General features: G+C 43.7%; 1 protein-coding gene and 1 pseudogene across 1 annotated transcript in view; both read right to left on the reverse strand.

Annotated features, from left to right (window-relative positions):
* Positions 1 to 15,223, reverse strand: part of LOC104683951 (cell migration inducing hyaluronidase 1) — a 104,951-nt gene that overhangs the window by 55,171 nt on the left and 34,557 nt on the right. The window lies entirely within an intron of this gene.
* LOC104684095 overlaps positions 2,241 to 15,223 on the reverse strand; it is a 44,178-nt pseudogene continuing 31,195 nt past the window's right edge.

Consider the following 15,223-nt stretch of genomic DNA (forward strand, 5'->3'; position numbering starts at 1 on the left):
ATTTGCTGAGCCTCAGGGTGCACTGACTCTGCTGTGCCTGCTGCCAGCCAAGCTCATGCTTCCAGGGAATGCTAGAGCCACTGCAGAAATGCTCTGGGGATGACCAGAGTGGCTGTACACCCTGAATGCATGAGATGTGCTGGACACACCTGGATTAGCTGCAAGTCCACGAGGACACACACAGTTCCTGTGGACTCCAGCATGCGGGTGGATATCCTCAGGAAATCCCCAGGAGGAATAGGAATAGGGCAGCTTCCTTCAAACACAACGTCCACGCAGCACTTACCCCACAGCGTCACACACACAGGCTCCTGGTGCATGCCAAGTTAGCAGCAGCCTTTGAAAACATCCCCTTGAATGTCCCAGCAGTCCCTGGAGGAACTGTATCCTCTGCAGACCATCCCTGGTTTGAGGGCTCTTTTCCCTCCCAAGGTAAGGAAAGTGAGTGCTGTGGCTGAAGAGGAACACAGCATCCTGAATCCTCTTCAAACCACTGCTTTTAACTACCCAAATAACTGCATCAGGATGTAAATATTTTTATTTTTGCTTTTGTGGTACTTCACTGTTTGCATCTGGCTCGCCACAACTCCACACCTTCCTCTCCAGGACATTTGCCATTTGCTCTCCTTCTGGGGCAGGAGGAGGAATAGAGATTTTTTCAGAGGTTTAGGCACATTCCTCTCCTTCCTTCACCAGGCTCTTCCTTTGCCAATTGTTTAGTCTCAGCCTGGGATTAGAGCTCTGCAAAGCTTTATTGTGGCCCAGGGTCTGGACATGTCACAGATTGTCTGAAAGAAGCTAAAAGCTTGCTCTGTAAGTACTTGTTCCAATGTTGAGCTTATGCTACGAGCCAAAAACATCTTGCTTTTTTCCCCCTGTACAGCATCAGAAATCATAACAATTAGGTATCAATAGGAGTTCATAAGGACTTCAGGGATCTCCCTAGAGGGTCAGTTCCAGCTGCTCAGGCTGTTGTACCAATTCTCATCCCCATGATGTCCCGTGCATCACAATTTACCTTACCTTTACTGAGCAGCATCAGTGATTTCTTCACACTTTCTGGCAAGCCAGAACCTCTTCCCCAGCCAAACCCAACTCACACCTCTCCCACCTGGTATGGGGATGGAGCCACGGTCTCCTTCTCTGCCTGTAAACCTTCCAGGTGTCCTCTCACCCCACATCCAAGGACCATGGGCAGAATGCATCTGATGGAGGAAGTGTCCCATCCAAGGCGTTCAGTCCCCACTCAGAGGCACAATGTCAGCTGGCTGGAGCGTGGATGCCAGAGCAACTCACTCACCAGGGAGCAAAAGTCTGGCCAACAAAACACTAACCTTTCCCTGTAGCAACTTGTTTGGCCATTTCTGAGAATTCCAAAGAAACAACGGGACATTAGTTACAAAACCTTCACCCACCTGTTTGAACAGCCCATGTTGTTCAAGGACAGGGATAATCTGAAATCATCTGTCCTTTCACTGTAGCCACCAAGTAACATCATGTCAAACCAAAGTGACTTTTTCATCAGTTCAGGGTCACTTTGTGCTTAACTGCAGGCAGTGAGGTCACCAGTTGTTTCTCACTTTGCATACAAAGCTCTATTTTTGTCTTTACTTCAAGCAGCTGGAGCATAAACATAAAGCAAAGAGAATTAGCCACTAATACTGACAATATTTCAGTCCTCAAAGGGAGCTGAAAGTCGATATGAGCATTGAAAGGAACACAAAACTTCACCCTAAGCAGCACATACTTTAGCCTGGGTTTTATTCCTGTATGTCTTTAATTAAATGTTCACATCAGTTAGACAAACACCATTTGACTAGTCATTAGCTTCAGACAGAAACACATTTATAACTCCTTGTTGTGCCCTGTGCTCAGTTCAATTACAAGACACTGTCACCAGATCACTGCACACTGACAGATGTTGCTGAGTTCACCTAAGATGCCACAGCAGATGGACACTTTTTTTTAAAAAGCAGACATTAAGGGATAAAAAACAGGACTGAAGGGAGAATTCCCTACCTCTGCTTAAGTTCATATTTCCCTGGAATTGCTAAATTTCCACGCCAAATTTCATTTGCAGTCCCACGGTTACCAGAGAACAGCTCTTGCCTTTAAAACTTACCTTCAATGCCAAATCACAGATATATTGAAACATTTCCCCTGGAGTAGGGCAGCCCACAGGCTGCTCTTGTTCTGCTCTGTAAGGCACTGGTTGAAAAATAAAGCTCTGCCACAGAGGATAAGATGAGAATATATTTATTGGTTATAAAATATACAAGTGAACACCATCAGTTTGGTACAATCTCGTAAGAACAGCAGGTTTGGTGGTGGTGCTGGGCTCTGCCTGGCTGGCACTCCCCAGCAGTGCTAACCCCGGGGTGCCCCAGCCTTTGCAGGGATGTGCTCCAAGCAGGTCTGAGAAAATGCAAATTTTAGTGGCTCAACAGCATTAGCTGGATATTGATATTCTTTCAGCTTCAAGAGAAGCAGCTTTCTGGTAACTAGCATGATTAAGGACTTTAATCCAGGATGGGTTGGCTTGTCCTTTACAGCCAAGCATGACAAAACTCCCTGAAAAACAGACACAAGGAGAGAAGTGACCCTCTGGGTGTGGTAGCTCACTTACCAGCAGCACAGCACGGGCTCCCTCCGCACATCATGGACATTTCTTAGCTCTTCTTTTCTTCCCTGAATTAAAATAACAGAACATATAGGAGAGAGAAAGGGTGATGGAAGTGGGAATGAGCCTTGCTGAAGCCATAAACTTGCTGCATCACGGACCTGCTGGTATTTCAACAAGCTAAGCCAGGTACCCAGATGTCAGTTAGCAGGAACATTGTTTTACTCTATTTTTAAATAAGACTGGTACTTTTTCATATTTGACTACCTGAAAATGGTTAGACACTTTGAATCCTTCTTTTATTACTTTACATATGTTTCTTCCTGTTATGCCTAAACTATCCCCCGTGTCAACTCTGCTCTGGTCCTCTACTGTCCCAAAGTACAAAGGCATTACATATTCTTCCATTTTAATAATAATGGCTTGTGTTTATATTATGCTTTTCATTGCAAAGACTCCCAAGGCTATTTGCAGCTGGTTGGATTGAGACTATTCCTGTAAACACTTCTAATTTAAATAAGGTTTTACAAAACCAGGAAACAAGACCCTAAATCCTGATCCCGCTGGGGTCAAGAGGATTGGGGTTTTTTTGCATTATCCCTGGCAGAAGCAGCGTGTGCTTGGCAGAAATGCTCCAGCCTGCCCTGGAACGCAGCCCCCCCAGCACGGAGCAGTCCTGGAGCTGTGAAGTCAAATAATCCAAATACCTGAACCAGCAGGAGGAAGCTCATGGAGCAGAACATAATTACCCAGACTGGAAATCAGGGCAGACACACGGGTGAGCACCCTTGCCCTCAGGAAAAGCAAAACAGGGGCAGCCTGTGATCAGCCAGCAGCAGCTGAGTGCCATTGCCAGTCTCCAGCATCCCACCAAAGTGGCAGGGTGAGGACAGGACCCTCAGCCAGCGTGTCCCTAGGAGAGTGCTGGCCCTGCCTGCTGCTTTTTGTGCCCCTGGAGCAGTCAGGGCAGGAGGCTGAGCCAAGCTCCCAAAACAGCCAAGAGGATGGTACAGGTGTTTCAGGGAACAAAGTTTGGCAAAACAAACAAAAAAAAAGAAAAAGATTCCTTTTTAATCAAAAAATTCCTTTCAAAAGTATTTCAGGCTTTGATGAAAGAATGAAACAATGACGTTTCAGGACAAAAACAGAAAAGAAAACCTTAAACTTTTGCTTTTCAAAGGATGAAAGAAGAAGTAGCTTCTCAGGAATCAAACACGCACAGAAATGGAATCACTTCCTCTGCTCTAAAGACTGTGTTGTCCTCCCCTGGAATGGTCACAGCAATGAGCTTTGAAACTTCAACCCGAAATTGATATGAATTTCAGAAAAGCAGTAGGCAAAAAGTCCCCAATGCCCTGAAACCTGCTCCCCCTCCTTCCCCCCCAAAAATAAGAAACTGGAATTACAGCCAATTTTCCATCTGATCTCTGCTTGTGGGCCTGAAATCTGAATATTTTCTTGATTTCCTTATCACTCACATTACTCATCCAAACCTGGACTCAATAGCCCCTAGCTTTCCAGTAGGAAACATGGATCCAGCATGGATTTTCTGGACCAGTGATACCAATGGATTTCTTGCAGCAATACCAGGTAAAATTGTAATAAGGACTCTCCCAAACTGTTGATTTCACTGTCCTGCTATCCAAAAAAATAAACAGTTCCTATTTCATTGCAGACTGTTTTCCTTTTCATCAACTTTTCAGGCTATGATTGTTTTTCCTCACAAAGCAGTGGAACTTTAGAGATGGAATCTTTATCAAATGATTCTCTTTTTTTTTTTTTTTTTTTTTTTTTTTTTTTTTTGTTAATAAAAACAAGCTTCCTCTAGGATGAAAAGTTTGCAGCATGCAACTTCTCACTGTCAAACTGGGGTCAAAATCCTGAAATAACTCTACAATTTCTCAGCATCCCTAAGCCAAGAGGTTTTCACACTGGCATTTGCAGCAGGAAATATATTGATAAGCAGTGTATAAGTGAATGTGGATTTTTGCTTTGGAGACACACCAGTAATTCTGCTGCATTTTCCAACCTAATAAAAAGCCAAAGAAACATGAAAAACCATAAAAAGCCAAAGAAACATGATAGAATAAATATATTTACCTCCCTTGTGGAAGATAATAGGCTTTACCTGGCAAAAACAGACATTTCAGAGCTGCCCATCAAGTCTGTGATATTTCCAGAGCACACAAGAACAAGTGATCTGAAAAGGAGAACAGTAATTACTGCATGATTGCAAAATGCTTCATTAAGAATCTTCAAAACCTTTAAGTTCCAATTCAGAAAAGTATGCATGAGCTTGCCTGACTTTAAGAACGTGTTTAAATCCCCTAGTAATAATTCTGGAGTGTTCAAATCTTTGTCGTGAGCTGCTCAGAAATATCTTGGACTGAAAGTCTTTTCTGGTTATTTGACCTGCTTCTACCAGCAGCCAAGAATATATCTATCCATCTCTGTTGTTCCATGTTTATATGGCAACACATAAAACCACAAAGAACGTGGGACAGACACAAACAGAGATAGTCCAGACCATTGCCAGGACCCACACAAGGTAGGAGAGCCAGCAGGCAGGCAGGACGAGTCATTGGCTCACCCGAGAAAAGTCCCACTGGAAAATCTGGCACACCTATGGTTTTCATCTGTCACAAGAGGCAAAAACAATCGGTAAGAATAAACAGAAATGGACTTGTTTCCATTTTGGAAAACTGAATCACTGGCTGCCAGGAAGTGGCTGGACACTGGCACGGGTGCATAGGATTGCAAGTGTCATTGCAGGGACCTTATCTACTCCATGCTGGGAAACCACTGGTTTGTTTAGAAGAAATTGTTAGTTTTCTAGAAAACCTCTTTCTGTCTGCCCTAATCTGTACAATCCTGGGGGAGAGATGCTACTTCTCTTGTCTGGCTGATGCTTGGGATTTGTACATGTTTAATCTGTGTCAGATTTCTTCAGAGCACAGGAATGGTTATGAAATGAATTAATTTTACTTTCTTTGTCTATCAGCCGCAGGTTACTACACTAAGTGGAGCCTCAGCAGTTTTCTTACCTCTCCTTTGTGGATGTTTGAACACACTCAGTTTTTGCATGGGCAGTGTTTTCACTGCTAACTGTGCCAAAGTTCTGCCTACCCACAACTGCTCCTGAACAAGCATCCAGCACCACAAAGAATATCCCAGTGCTGGTGAACAGGAAAACACTTTTATCTGCAACAAAAAAACCAGACATAGGTTGTATGGAGGCAGGCTGAGGAGCCTTAGACTATGATCCTGCTCCTCCAGAAGGGAGTTACAAGCAAGGAAAACATCTACATTTTTTAAATGGCTGTAATTTTAAGTCTATCATTAGTACAAGATGAAGTGACATCATCGATTGTTGGTCAGTGGAAGGAGGAAGCAAAACCCCTTCTCAAAGGGGTACAAAACCATGAGCAATGAGGTCATGAGCATCTTCTGTGGATTAGTAAGACACATTTAGGAAGCCAAGGATCCTGAGAGCAAAATGCTTAGTTCGGCCTTAATACAGTTGCCTTTCATGTGGGGAAATGACCGTCACTGGGCAAAGCAGATTTGACCATGGAGCAAGGGAGAGGTGCTGAGACAGCACATGGGGGAATAGAGGTGACATGTGCACTTTTTTTGTTTTCCCTGCAAACCTAGACATTCAAACCAACTATTCCTTCTCGGAAGGCCTCTCCCAGTGCCTCAAAGAAGTTGTAGCAGAAGTGCCTCCTGCTCTTCTCGTTTCCTACAGCAAGAAGTCCTTCCCCAGGTTACACATCTCAAGATGTGCCACAGTATTTACTTTCAGAAAGCCAAAAGCTCTCTGAGGAACCTGCCACTGATGTCTTCTCCCAGCATCCTGGGGGACAGCCCATCTGGAGAGAACAGAACCTGCACCAAGGAGAGCAATGGCATAGCAAGGTCAAGCTGTCAGAACACCAAACCCAGGATACACAAGACTGCAATATATGTGGTTTTCCAAAGCCTATACACACCAGGAAGTTCACATCCCATCAGTCTGAGACATGTATGTCTCCAGGGAATATAAGACCAGACTGGATGTGGGAGCCAAGTGTTAAAAAGTGGCTTCTGCAAGATGTCAGAGGATGCTGAATGCAATATGGGGTCAAGGGTAAGGGAAACATGAAAGGGGAGTGAGGAGAAGCAAAGACAGACAAAATCTTTTGCCTGTCCTGGCTGTCTCACACTCCTAAATGTGGGAAGTGTGTGAAAGTCTGGATGCAAGCACAGCAGAGAGCAACCACCCCTGCAAACAGACCTACATGTGAGCCACTGCAGTTCTGATGTGTGTCCTGTCCTGTTCTGTCCCATACGCAGGCTGCACACCCCTCGAGGAGCCAGCACACAGCCCTATGGGACCTGGGGCAGGACACACCACTGCCAGCTCACTCAGCCCTTGGGGAAGCTTGGATCAGAAATTTAAAACATCTCTGACTCTGGCATTTCGTTCAGCAAAACAAGAACAAAACATGTCCTTCTTCATTTTCCAAAGTTTCTGCACCTTTTAATATTTGGGGTAAGAATCCTCCTTTATCATTTGCCTAGCCCAGCCTTTTCCACAGCTAGGAGTACGTGTTGAAATGAAAACTTCCTTAGAAAAACAACGCTTTGCTTTAAAGCTTTAGAAAAGACAAAGAAGCTTTGAGGATACTCCACCTGTCCCACGAGTGCTGCACACACAGGTGGCTGTGCTTCACCACGGGGAGGATGCTGCCTCCACTAACACCTGCTTGCTAATGGCTTTGGATAAATTTTTGGCGATGCAGCCAGTGTCCTAGCAAGAAATCTTGGCTGCTCCTATTCCTTAAGGATGCTGTACCAGCTTTGCTTGGCATTTGTTGGCATTAATTATAATTCAGTAGCACGCAGGCATGTAAGCCTGGGCAGCGTCCTTGCAAGATGATTTCAGCCACCCTTCTCTGTCTAGACAGACATATAAGGCATGCCCAGGGACAATCTGACAGTTCCAAACCTCTTCAGTAGTGAAATATAGGGTTTTTTTATCTTTTAGTGCAATGCCAGCAGAGAAAATCAGAAAAACAAACTTGGTTTTTTCCCCCCACATCCTTTGTAAACAATGGCTTCTGGTTTGCTTTTTCCTCCTCTTCCTCTACATTAGAGTGATGGTGTTAATTCTTCTTCTGAGGTGATAAAAGGCCTTTTTTTTTCCACTAAGAGCTCAAATCCTCATCTGAATAGAATACAAACTCTCAGTGACTTTAATTGAGTTAATTTTAAGGGAGAACAATGCACTTGCCCTCTTCTAAGGGAACCTCCCATTTCCTTCTGCCAGGGCTCAGCAAGATTCTGCAGTAACTTTCCTTGGAGATAAAGTTTCCCCTGTTTAACCACTACTTCAAATGCAGTAAAACACAAAATACCTTAATGAACACAGATACCAAGTGGTTTTGTATGGCTGCCCTACCAAGAGACTGGATCCAGATCCTTATGTACTCGACTGAGGCTGTGCTCGTGACAGCAACCTGCAATTACACCAGAGACAACCTTAAAAATTCACTTGTTAACTGGTTTTCATCAGCAAAATGACACTGGGTAACATGCTCAATACAGACAAGATCCCAAAAGTAAGAATCCTTTGCTCCATTTATGACCCTGATTCACATTTAGGTGTTCATTGTTATGACAGTATTTATAAAAGCATCATTGTAATGCAGCTTGAAGGACCCTCTGATAAACCCTCTGGCTCAAAGTAAGTTGAATATGGATTTCATATATTTTGCCTGGCTATAAAATCAAGTGCAGATCTGTACAAGCCTGAAACAGCTCTGCAGGATTTAGAGTGGGGTGAATTTACAGTAAATGAGGGGAAAAGCTGGCTCTAGCTTTTCAGTTATTCCTGTTAACCAGAATTACTTCCCGCTTTGAAACACAGCAGCAATGTTGTACTTTGGAATTCAAAGCTAATCCAAAATAAGTCCTCCCAAGAGTCCTTTTGTTCTGGTTTAAAAGAAAGAAATGGAGGGGAGATGTGCCATGAACGTGTACCCACATGTTTCTAGCTGAGCATTATCTTTGAGGCAATATTTGAAGCACATCACAAAAGGCTGCAGAAAATCAGAGCAAAACCCTTCAGTCTACACAGATTATGTGATGCTGGGCAGATTCACCTGAGGGAATTCCCTGCACCTCCTCCTTACAAGGCTGCACGTTCATTGTGTAACACAAGAGGCTGTTTCACCCATCAGGGTCGGTACCTGTGGAGCCCCACACGCCCGGCAGTGGCACACGGGGTGCTGGACCATGGATGTGGGGTGCTGGCAGCCACTGGCCTCTCTGGGAAGGGGTTGGGGCCACAACACCCCACCAGAGAAGGAACAGCAGCTGTGCTCAGGCTGTTGTGCAGAGGAACACAGGTTTGCTTGGAGTTACCAGCACCAGCTCACTTCATTGCAGAGCTCAGCCCAAAGCATGCATGACAGAAGCTCCAATGCAGCCAGGTCTTCTGGCCTTTAGAGTTCGTTTTTATTTCTAACTGTTCCAAGTATGTTTTCAATCCTGTCCATGCTGCAATTCAGGCTGAGGAAATTATATAAACAGCTCGGTTCAGCTCCAGGATCAAAAAGATACATGAGTTTTACAGGGATTCTTCATTCTATTTCTTTTAAAACTAAATATTTGTTTCTATTTGTCTGGAAGAAAGAATGAGTAAGCTTGGTTCCTTTCCAAGGATCCAGCATGTGGGGTTAAAAAAAGAAGGGGAAACATCCCACTCATTATGAAATAGCCTAAAAAACAACAACAGGAAAAGAAAAAAAGCTAATCCAAAAACTTCTGTACTCTGAAAGGCTAAAAAAATAACTGCTGAACTAAACAGAGAACCAGAGCGCTGATACTGCCAGAATTCAGTTAGGTTAGAGCCCAGTCTGCATGTGCCAGGTCCAGGTGGCTGCTGGCAGCTCATGGGTCTTCCCCCCCAGACCCACATGTGTGACCATTTTTCCTGCTATTTAGTAGTAAACAACCTGTTTACAGAATTTGGGCAATCTTTTTTTTATTATCTCTTCTTTTTAAAAAAGGAGGATTCATTACCAAATTGATGTTTCACAATTCCTGTGATGAGAGAGACCTGGCCATCTTCAAGGAGCCTGGTTAGCAGGGAAGGCATTCCGGGATTCGATTGCTCATGTGTTATGGTTGAATGAATAAATATATCCCATCTTATTTTCAAATCTGGCATTTGTGGATTGATTCCTGAAGTAGCTACTTAGTCAGGTGAAGCATCATGGGACTCATGGTTAAACCACAAAACACTTTTTTCCTGCCTAACTATTTTAGCTGACTGAGAAACATGGTTTCGTAACATGTTTTTTTAACCAAAGGTGTCCTAAAGTCTCACAAAGACAGTGCAAGAGTTTTTGGGCAGTCTTCATGGCTTCAGAATAAAAGATGTGCTGTGGTGCTCTCCTTTTTTCACAAAATCTGATTTTTAGAATGTGATTATTTTAGAAATCTCTTCTCATGGGAATATGAAGAGGTTGAAGCTTCACAAACTGTCTCAGTGTTGGTCACGAGAGGGTTCTTTTTCATGGCCCCTTGGGGTACAATGGGTTTAAACAAATATTTACACCATGCCCACACCTGCAGCAACCTGAGCAGCAGGGATGCACAAGGAACTCAGTCCAGCTGAGAAATCAGCCCTTTTCTGAGCAGCACTGCAAATCCCTGCTCAGATACAGACACAGACCTACCCCAGCTACTCCAGCCTGGAAACCCATTTTGATCTGAAATCAGTGAAGAGAGCGTGCAAGGTAGACAGACCTGGATTTTAACTATGAGAAAGAGAAAGGAGGTGCTGGGGTAAGAGAAAGACCCCCAGGGCTTGCTGCCCACCCAGGGCACAGCAGGGCTCACCCTGAAGCTCTGTTGAGGTGGAAGAGATGCTCGGGTTCCACAGAGAGCACGGGCCCAGGAGGGAACAGTGAGGTTGTGCTGGACACTGTGCACTGTCTCTGTCCCTCACTGGGGTATCTGCCACCACCTGGAAAAAGGCTTCCCTGGGATAGCAGAGGCGACAGGCAGCCAGTCTCCTCTGTCAGCAAAAAGGGCAGGCAGGGCCAAAGGGAAAAAATGCACTTAAGGGCTTGAGTATGAGAGAGATGGTCTGCAGCCAAGAGTACAGTCTTCAGAGGAAAGCAAAGAAATGCCCTTTGAGGTTCTCTTTCTGCTTTAAAAAAACACAACAAATCCTCAAAGCCAAAGAAAAACAGATTTTTTTTCTTTGTCTGGAAACAACGGCTGCTTATTACAAAGGTCTGATCCAGGCACCCCGGCTGACCTCCGAGGACTTTGAGTCAGGTGCCAGGATGGCTTAAAACCAGGGATTTTCTCTTCCTTGCGCCATAAGGCTGAGGTACAACCAGTCACATACCCACTCGTGTCTCCTGAGGCAACCAGTTCATCCAGAGCTGCTGCAGGAGAGGGAACCAGCATCCAGCAGACATTTCACCAGGGGCACTGATTCAGGAATTAGAAAGTAATCTCCCATTTGAACCAGAGCCACAGCCTAAAGAGACCTGCTTCCTCCACTTTACAGCAAGGTTTATTATGATGGTTTCCATTAAAACTCCCTCTCCCTGGCTGTTTCTTCAATGTCAGTTTAGAATAACCAAGGATAAAGTTAAATCATCTTTTAACTCCTGTTTACCCAAATTTTGGCGTACACATTTACAAAAAAAAATGGTCCCTATGGCTTTCCTTCATCCTGTGATTCCCATTGCCAGCCTCTTTCAGAGAAAAAAAAAGCTCCAAACTAAAAACCTTTGGTACAAGCCTTAGAGCCAAAGCTGCAGTTATAATACAATTCTTATACTGATGGAAAGGATCTCCCACCAAAGACCCCAGCATCCGTTCCTGTCTGTGAGATGCACTTGTGCTATGCAAAGCAGAAAGCCACAAGAAGTTTACACTTGAAAAGAAAAACTGAACACCAAGATAATTAGCTTTTGGGGTTTCTCTCCTTCCTCCCCTCTTAAGTGGCTCAGTGTGTAACACCAAGATGCCTGAACCAGTACTATGGTTTACTTTCCTTGTGTTACCAAAACCATCCAGGATTTAAATGTATTCTTTGAAATACATCTGGATTCCTGGTTAAAATGGAAAATATAAATTTGGCTTACAGAAAGAAAGCATCACCTTCATCATCTGTCTCTCTTCATTCTAAAAAGCTCAGGAAGTCAAAGTTTCTCCAAAGGATTCCCTGAGGTGACCCACCACCCATGCCTGCTTGCAGAGTGGTAAATGAGGGGAAACCACTTCATTTTGGTGAAATCGGGGGATCTGCATGCCTGGACCTTTACTTTCCTTTACACATGGAGAGCAATAAAGCAAAGCTATTTCAGCTTTGTTCTGGTTTTTTCATTAAAACAAAACAAAGCTATCTACAGGATGGAAGAGGGGACAGGCTGTTCTAAAATAATAAATCAAAGCCACACAAAGACCCATCAGCTTAAGCCAGATACTGCCCTCTAGATTTTAACCAACTCCAGCTGTGTCGTAACACAGGACAGCTCAAAAACGGATGTATTTTCAGATGATCTGGCCTCTGACTAGAGGAAATGAAAGAAATGCACTAGAGCCATATTCATGGAATATTTTAAGGACGGAGTCCCAAGACATTTGGCTGTTTCATAAGGGTGATTTGCATTGCATTAGCAGATTTCATCCCCTGAAGTCACCATCACACAAGGAGCTTGTCACTCCCCCAGATGCTGGGAACCAGCTTTGGTGCTGTACTATGCTGACTGCCACCTCCCTGAGGAATGAGAAAGGCATTAGAAAAGGAAACTAGAGGGTGAAAGAATAAAAAAAACATGATAAAACCCCAGCTGTGACCATCTTAAGTTGCCGGGTCATTTGGGAATAGGAGTGCTGCAGTCTGGTGTGCACGTGAGCAGGCTGAGTCAAGTAATGAAATAAATTACACCAGAACTGAAAAGATCAAATGAAAAGCACCTCCTTTGGAGTTTTTAGAGGAAGAGATGGAAATAAGTACTTTCTCACAACAAAGGGCTTGGGAAGAGTTGTGAGAAAGGAGGGTATTAGAAATTATCCTCTGCGTAAATATTGGAAAGATTAAGGGAGTTGTTTTCTCTTTTAATTAGTGGTATTTAACAGCTTCCTGTTTAGTTCTGTGTTTCAGTTCTGTTTCTTCAGCTTGTACAAAACCCACTGTAAACCCTCCAAAATACCTGTCTGCGTGGCTGAGCTGGGCTCCAGCACCTCCAGGAAAAGCAGAGACGTCAGCACGGCTGCAGGATGGTTCCTGTGACCCTGCCTTGCAGCTGGGCAGAGGATGGGGGTTAGATGCCATTGCCAAAACTGAGGGAGAGGTGCAGCCTCGGGCAACAAGCAGTAATTAGGCATGGGATGTCTGGGACATGGAGTTCAAAGTAAAACAGATGTGTGTGCATCTTCCTCAGCCACTGCGCTGGCCACCGAGGACCTCCTGGCTGGTCCTGAGTGCAGGAAGCCTTCTTCTCTTTCAGGGTGGTGAATAAACCATGGGTCCTGCTTCATTTCTCTGCTTAAACCTCTCAATTCTGTATTATTTAGCAGCTGCTACTCTGAAAAAGAAAAATCTGAACCAGCCTAAGCATCTTGTAGGTGATTCCTACTTTTGCCACTCTCAGTACTGGCTCATCAGGAACACCACAGGTGTCCGGAGACTTGTGGACACACACAGCACTGGCAAGAAATGAAAACACTGAATTCATGGTAGATCCCAAATTACACATTCAAAGTAAGTTCAGGGCCCTACCTGAAGGCTGGGGCAACATATGTAGCTTTAGATGCTCTTGTGCTTAAAGACCAGCACAAACAAAGGAGACAAACTCACTTAAAACACAAGGAGTGGAAGTCAGACTTGATAAATAAAAATCCAGTGGAGAAATACACATTTTTTTGTCTTCTACTTTCATTCTTAGGAGTTTCTTGCAAGAGAAATGAATGAAAATATTTTTAGGTAGAAAGTCTAACTTTCCAGTTTAAATAAAATTATGTGTGTAAAAAACTAACTTGAGCTGTTTAAGGTATTTGCACCCCAAAACTAAGTAACTGCGTTCACAACCTTTTCTTGTGAAAAAGTCAATTTCATTTTATATATAAGGAACATTCTTCTTACTTTTTTTCATTCTTGTTCTTAATCAGGCCAACATTTTATGTGTTTTTACCAAAAAAATTTGGTCTTTGAAGGAGAAAAGCTAACTATATGCTAGCAAAAAAAGTCAGTGTTTAGTGGGTCCTAACAGTTTTAAACATTACTTTGAATTTTTTTGTGAATCCGCTGACACCAGAATGTATAAAACCTGACACTTCTGCCCCTCTGGTACTGTCATTCAACAATCCCCACTGTGCACTTCATGCATTTTTACCATTGTGCTTAGCCTGCTTGTTTTCTTTGGGAAATGGCTGGATGAAACAAACCCGAAAAGTCTTTTGGGTTTTTTTTCACTAGGATATTGGCATTTGCTGTTCTGGCTCTTTCAGGTGAAGCAAAGTCATCAGACAAAGTGTTAAAAAAATGTTCTGTTTTGGCAATGAGCAGGCTTCCTGGGATAAGCAGAAGCATAAAAAGGACAGGGGAAAGGCAAGAAAGCAGGCAAGAGGTTTCCTGTTCTCAGACATGTGGTAGATAGAGATCTGCACGTACACACATCCATACCTCTTTTACAACCCTCAGAACACCCCCTCCAGTTCAACTCTGAACTCTCAGAAGCAAAGACACTCAGAGACATGTGATCAAGCAGGCAAAGGAGGGGAGTCTTCTGTGAGTGGTGGGATGCAAAGCGAGTCACGTAACTTGGAGATGAGATTTGGCTGGAATAAACACAGAAAAAGTGCATGTCTAGGGCTCTGACTGCCTGGGAGAGGATGAATAACACTTGTTCTGAATTGTGAGCAATACACAATATTGGTTACATCAGGTGGAGTATGAGTCCTGGGCAAATGGGTATCACCTAGTGCTGGGGCTTCTGGTTGTCCTGGATGTCAGTCCTGGCTGTATTTTAGTAAAGGGAACCTCTAAGCTGATGAATGTTTTTCTAGAAAACAGCCCTACCATGTTTATTGACATGGTGTGTCACATAGCTGATGAACATGGAAGTGCACAGTCCAAATCCTGACTTCACTGATGAAAATCTGGGGTAAACTAACGAGGGAATGCCATAGAGTACAACTAAAAATTACATATTTTTTCCTTGGGCTTGAACAAACAAGAGAGTTCCATCCAGTGAGTCAGTCTCCCCCAACTGTTATTACTCCTATTTAAAAACAACCCCTCTGACATTTTGTTCAACATCTACGTGAGCTGAACTTTCAAAGGGAGTGAGAGGACTGGGAATTTAAAACTTTCCTGTTCGTAATATGGGAACCAAGCAGAAATCCCCACATGCTGCTTTGGTAAGTTTGTCTCTCACAGACTGAATTTTATACTTCAAAGGACAAAAAGAAGCATAGCCCCCATTTAGCCTCCAACCCATCCCAAGAATAAATCACAGGAGTTCAGTGCTTCTTGCTCTCAGTGAGGATACAGCTGTTTTTTCTCTCAAAAAATTTCTCCCAACCTCC

Source organism: Corvus cornix, chromosome 10 (assembly GCF_000738735.6).
Source record: "Corvus cornix cornix isolate S_Up_H32 chromosome 10, ASM73873v5, whole genome shotgun sequence".
In the NCBI taxonomy this organism is placed as follows: domain Eukaryota; kingdom Metazoa; phylum Chordata; class Aves; order Passeriformes; family Corvidae; genus Corvus; species Corvus cornix.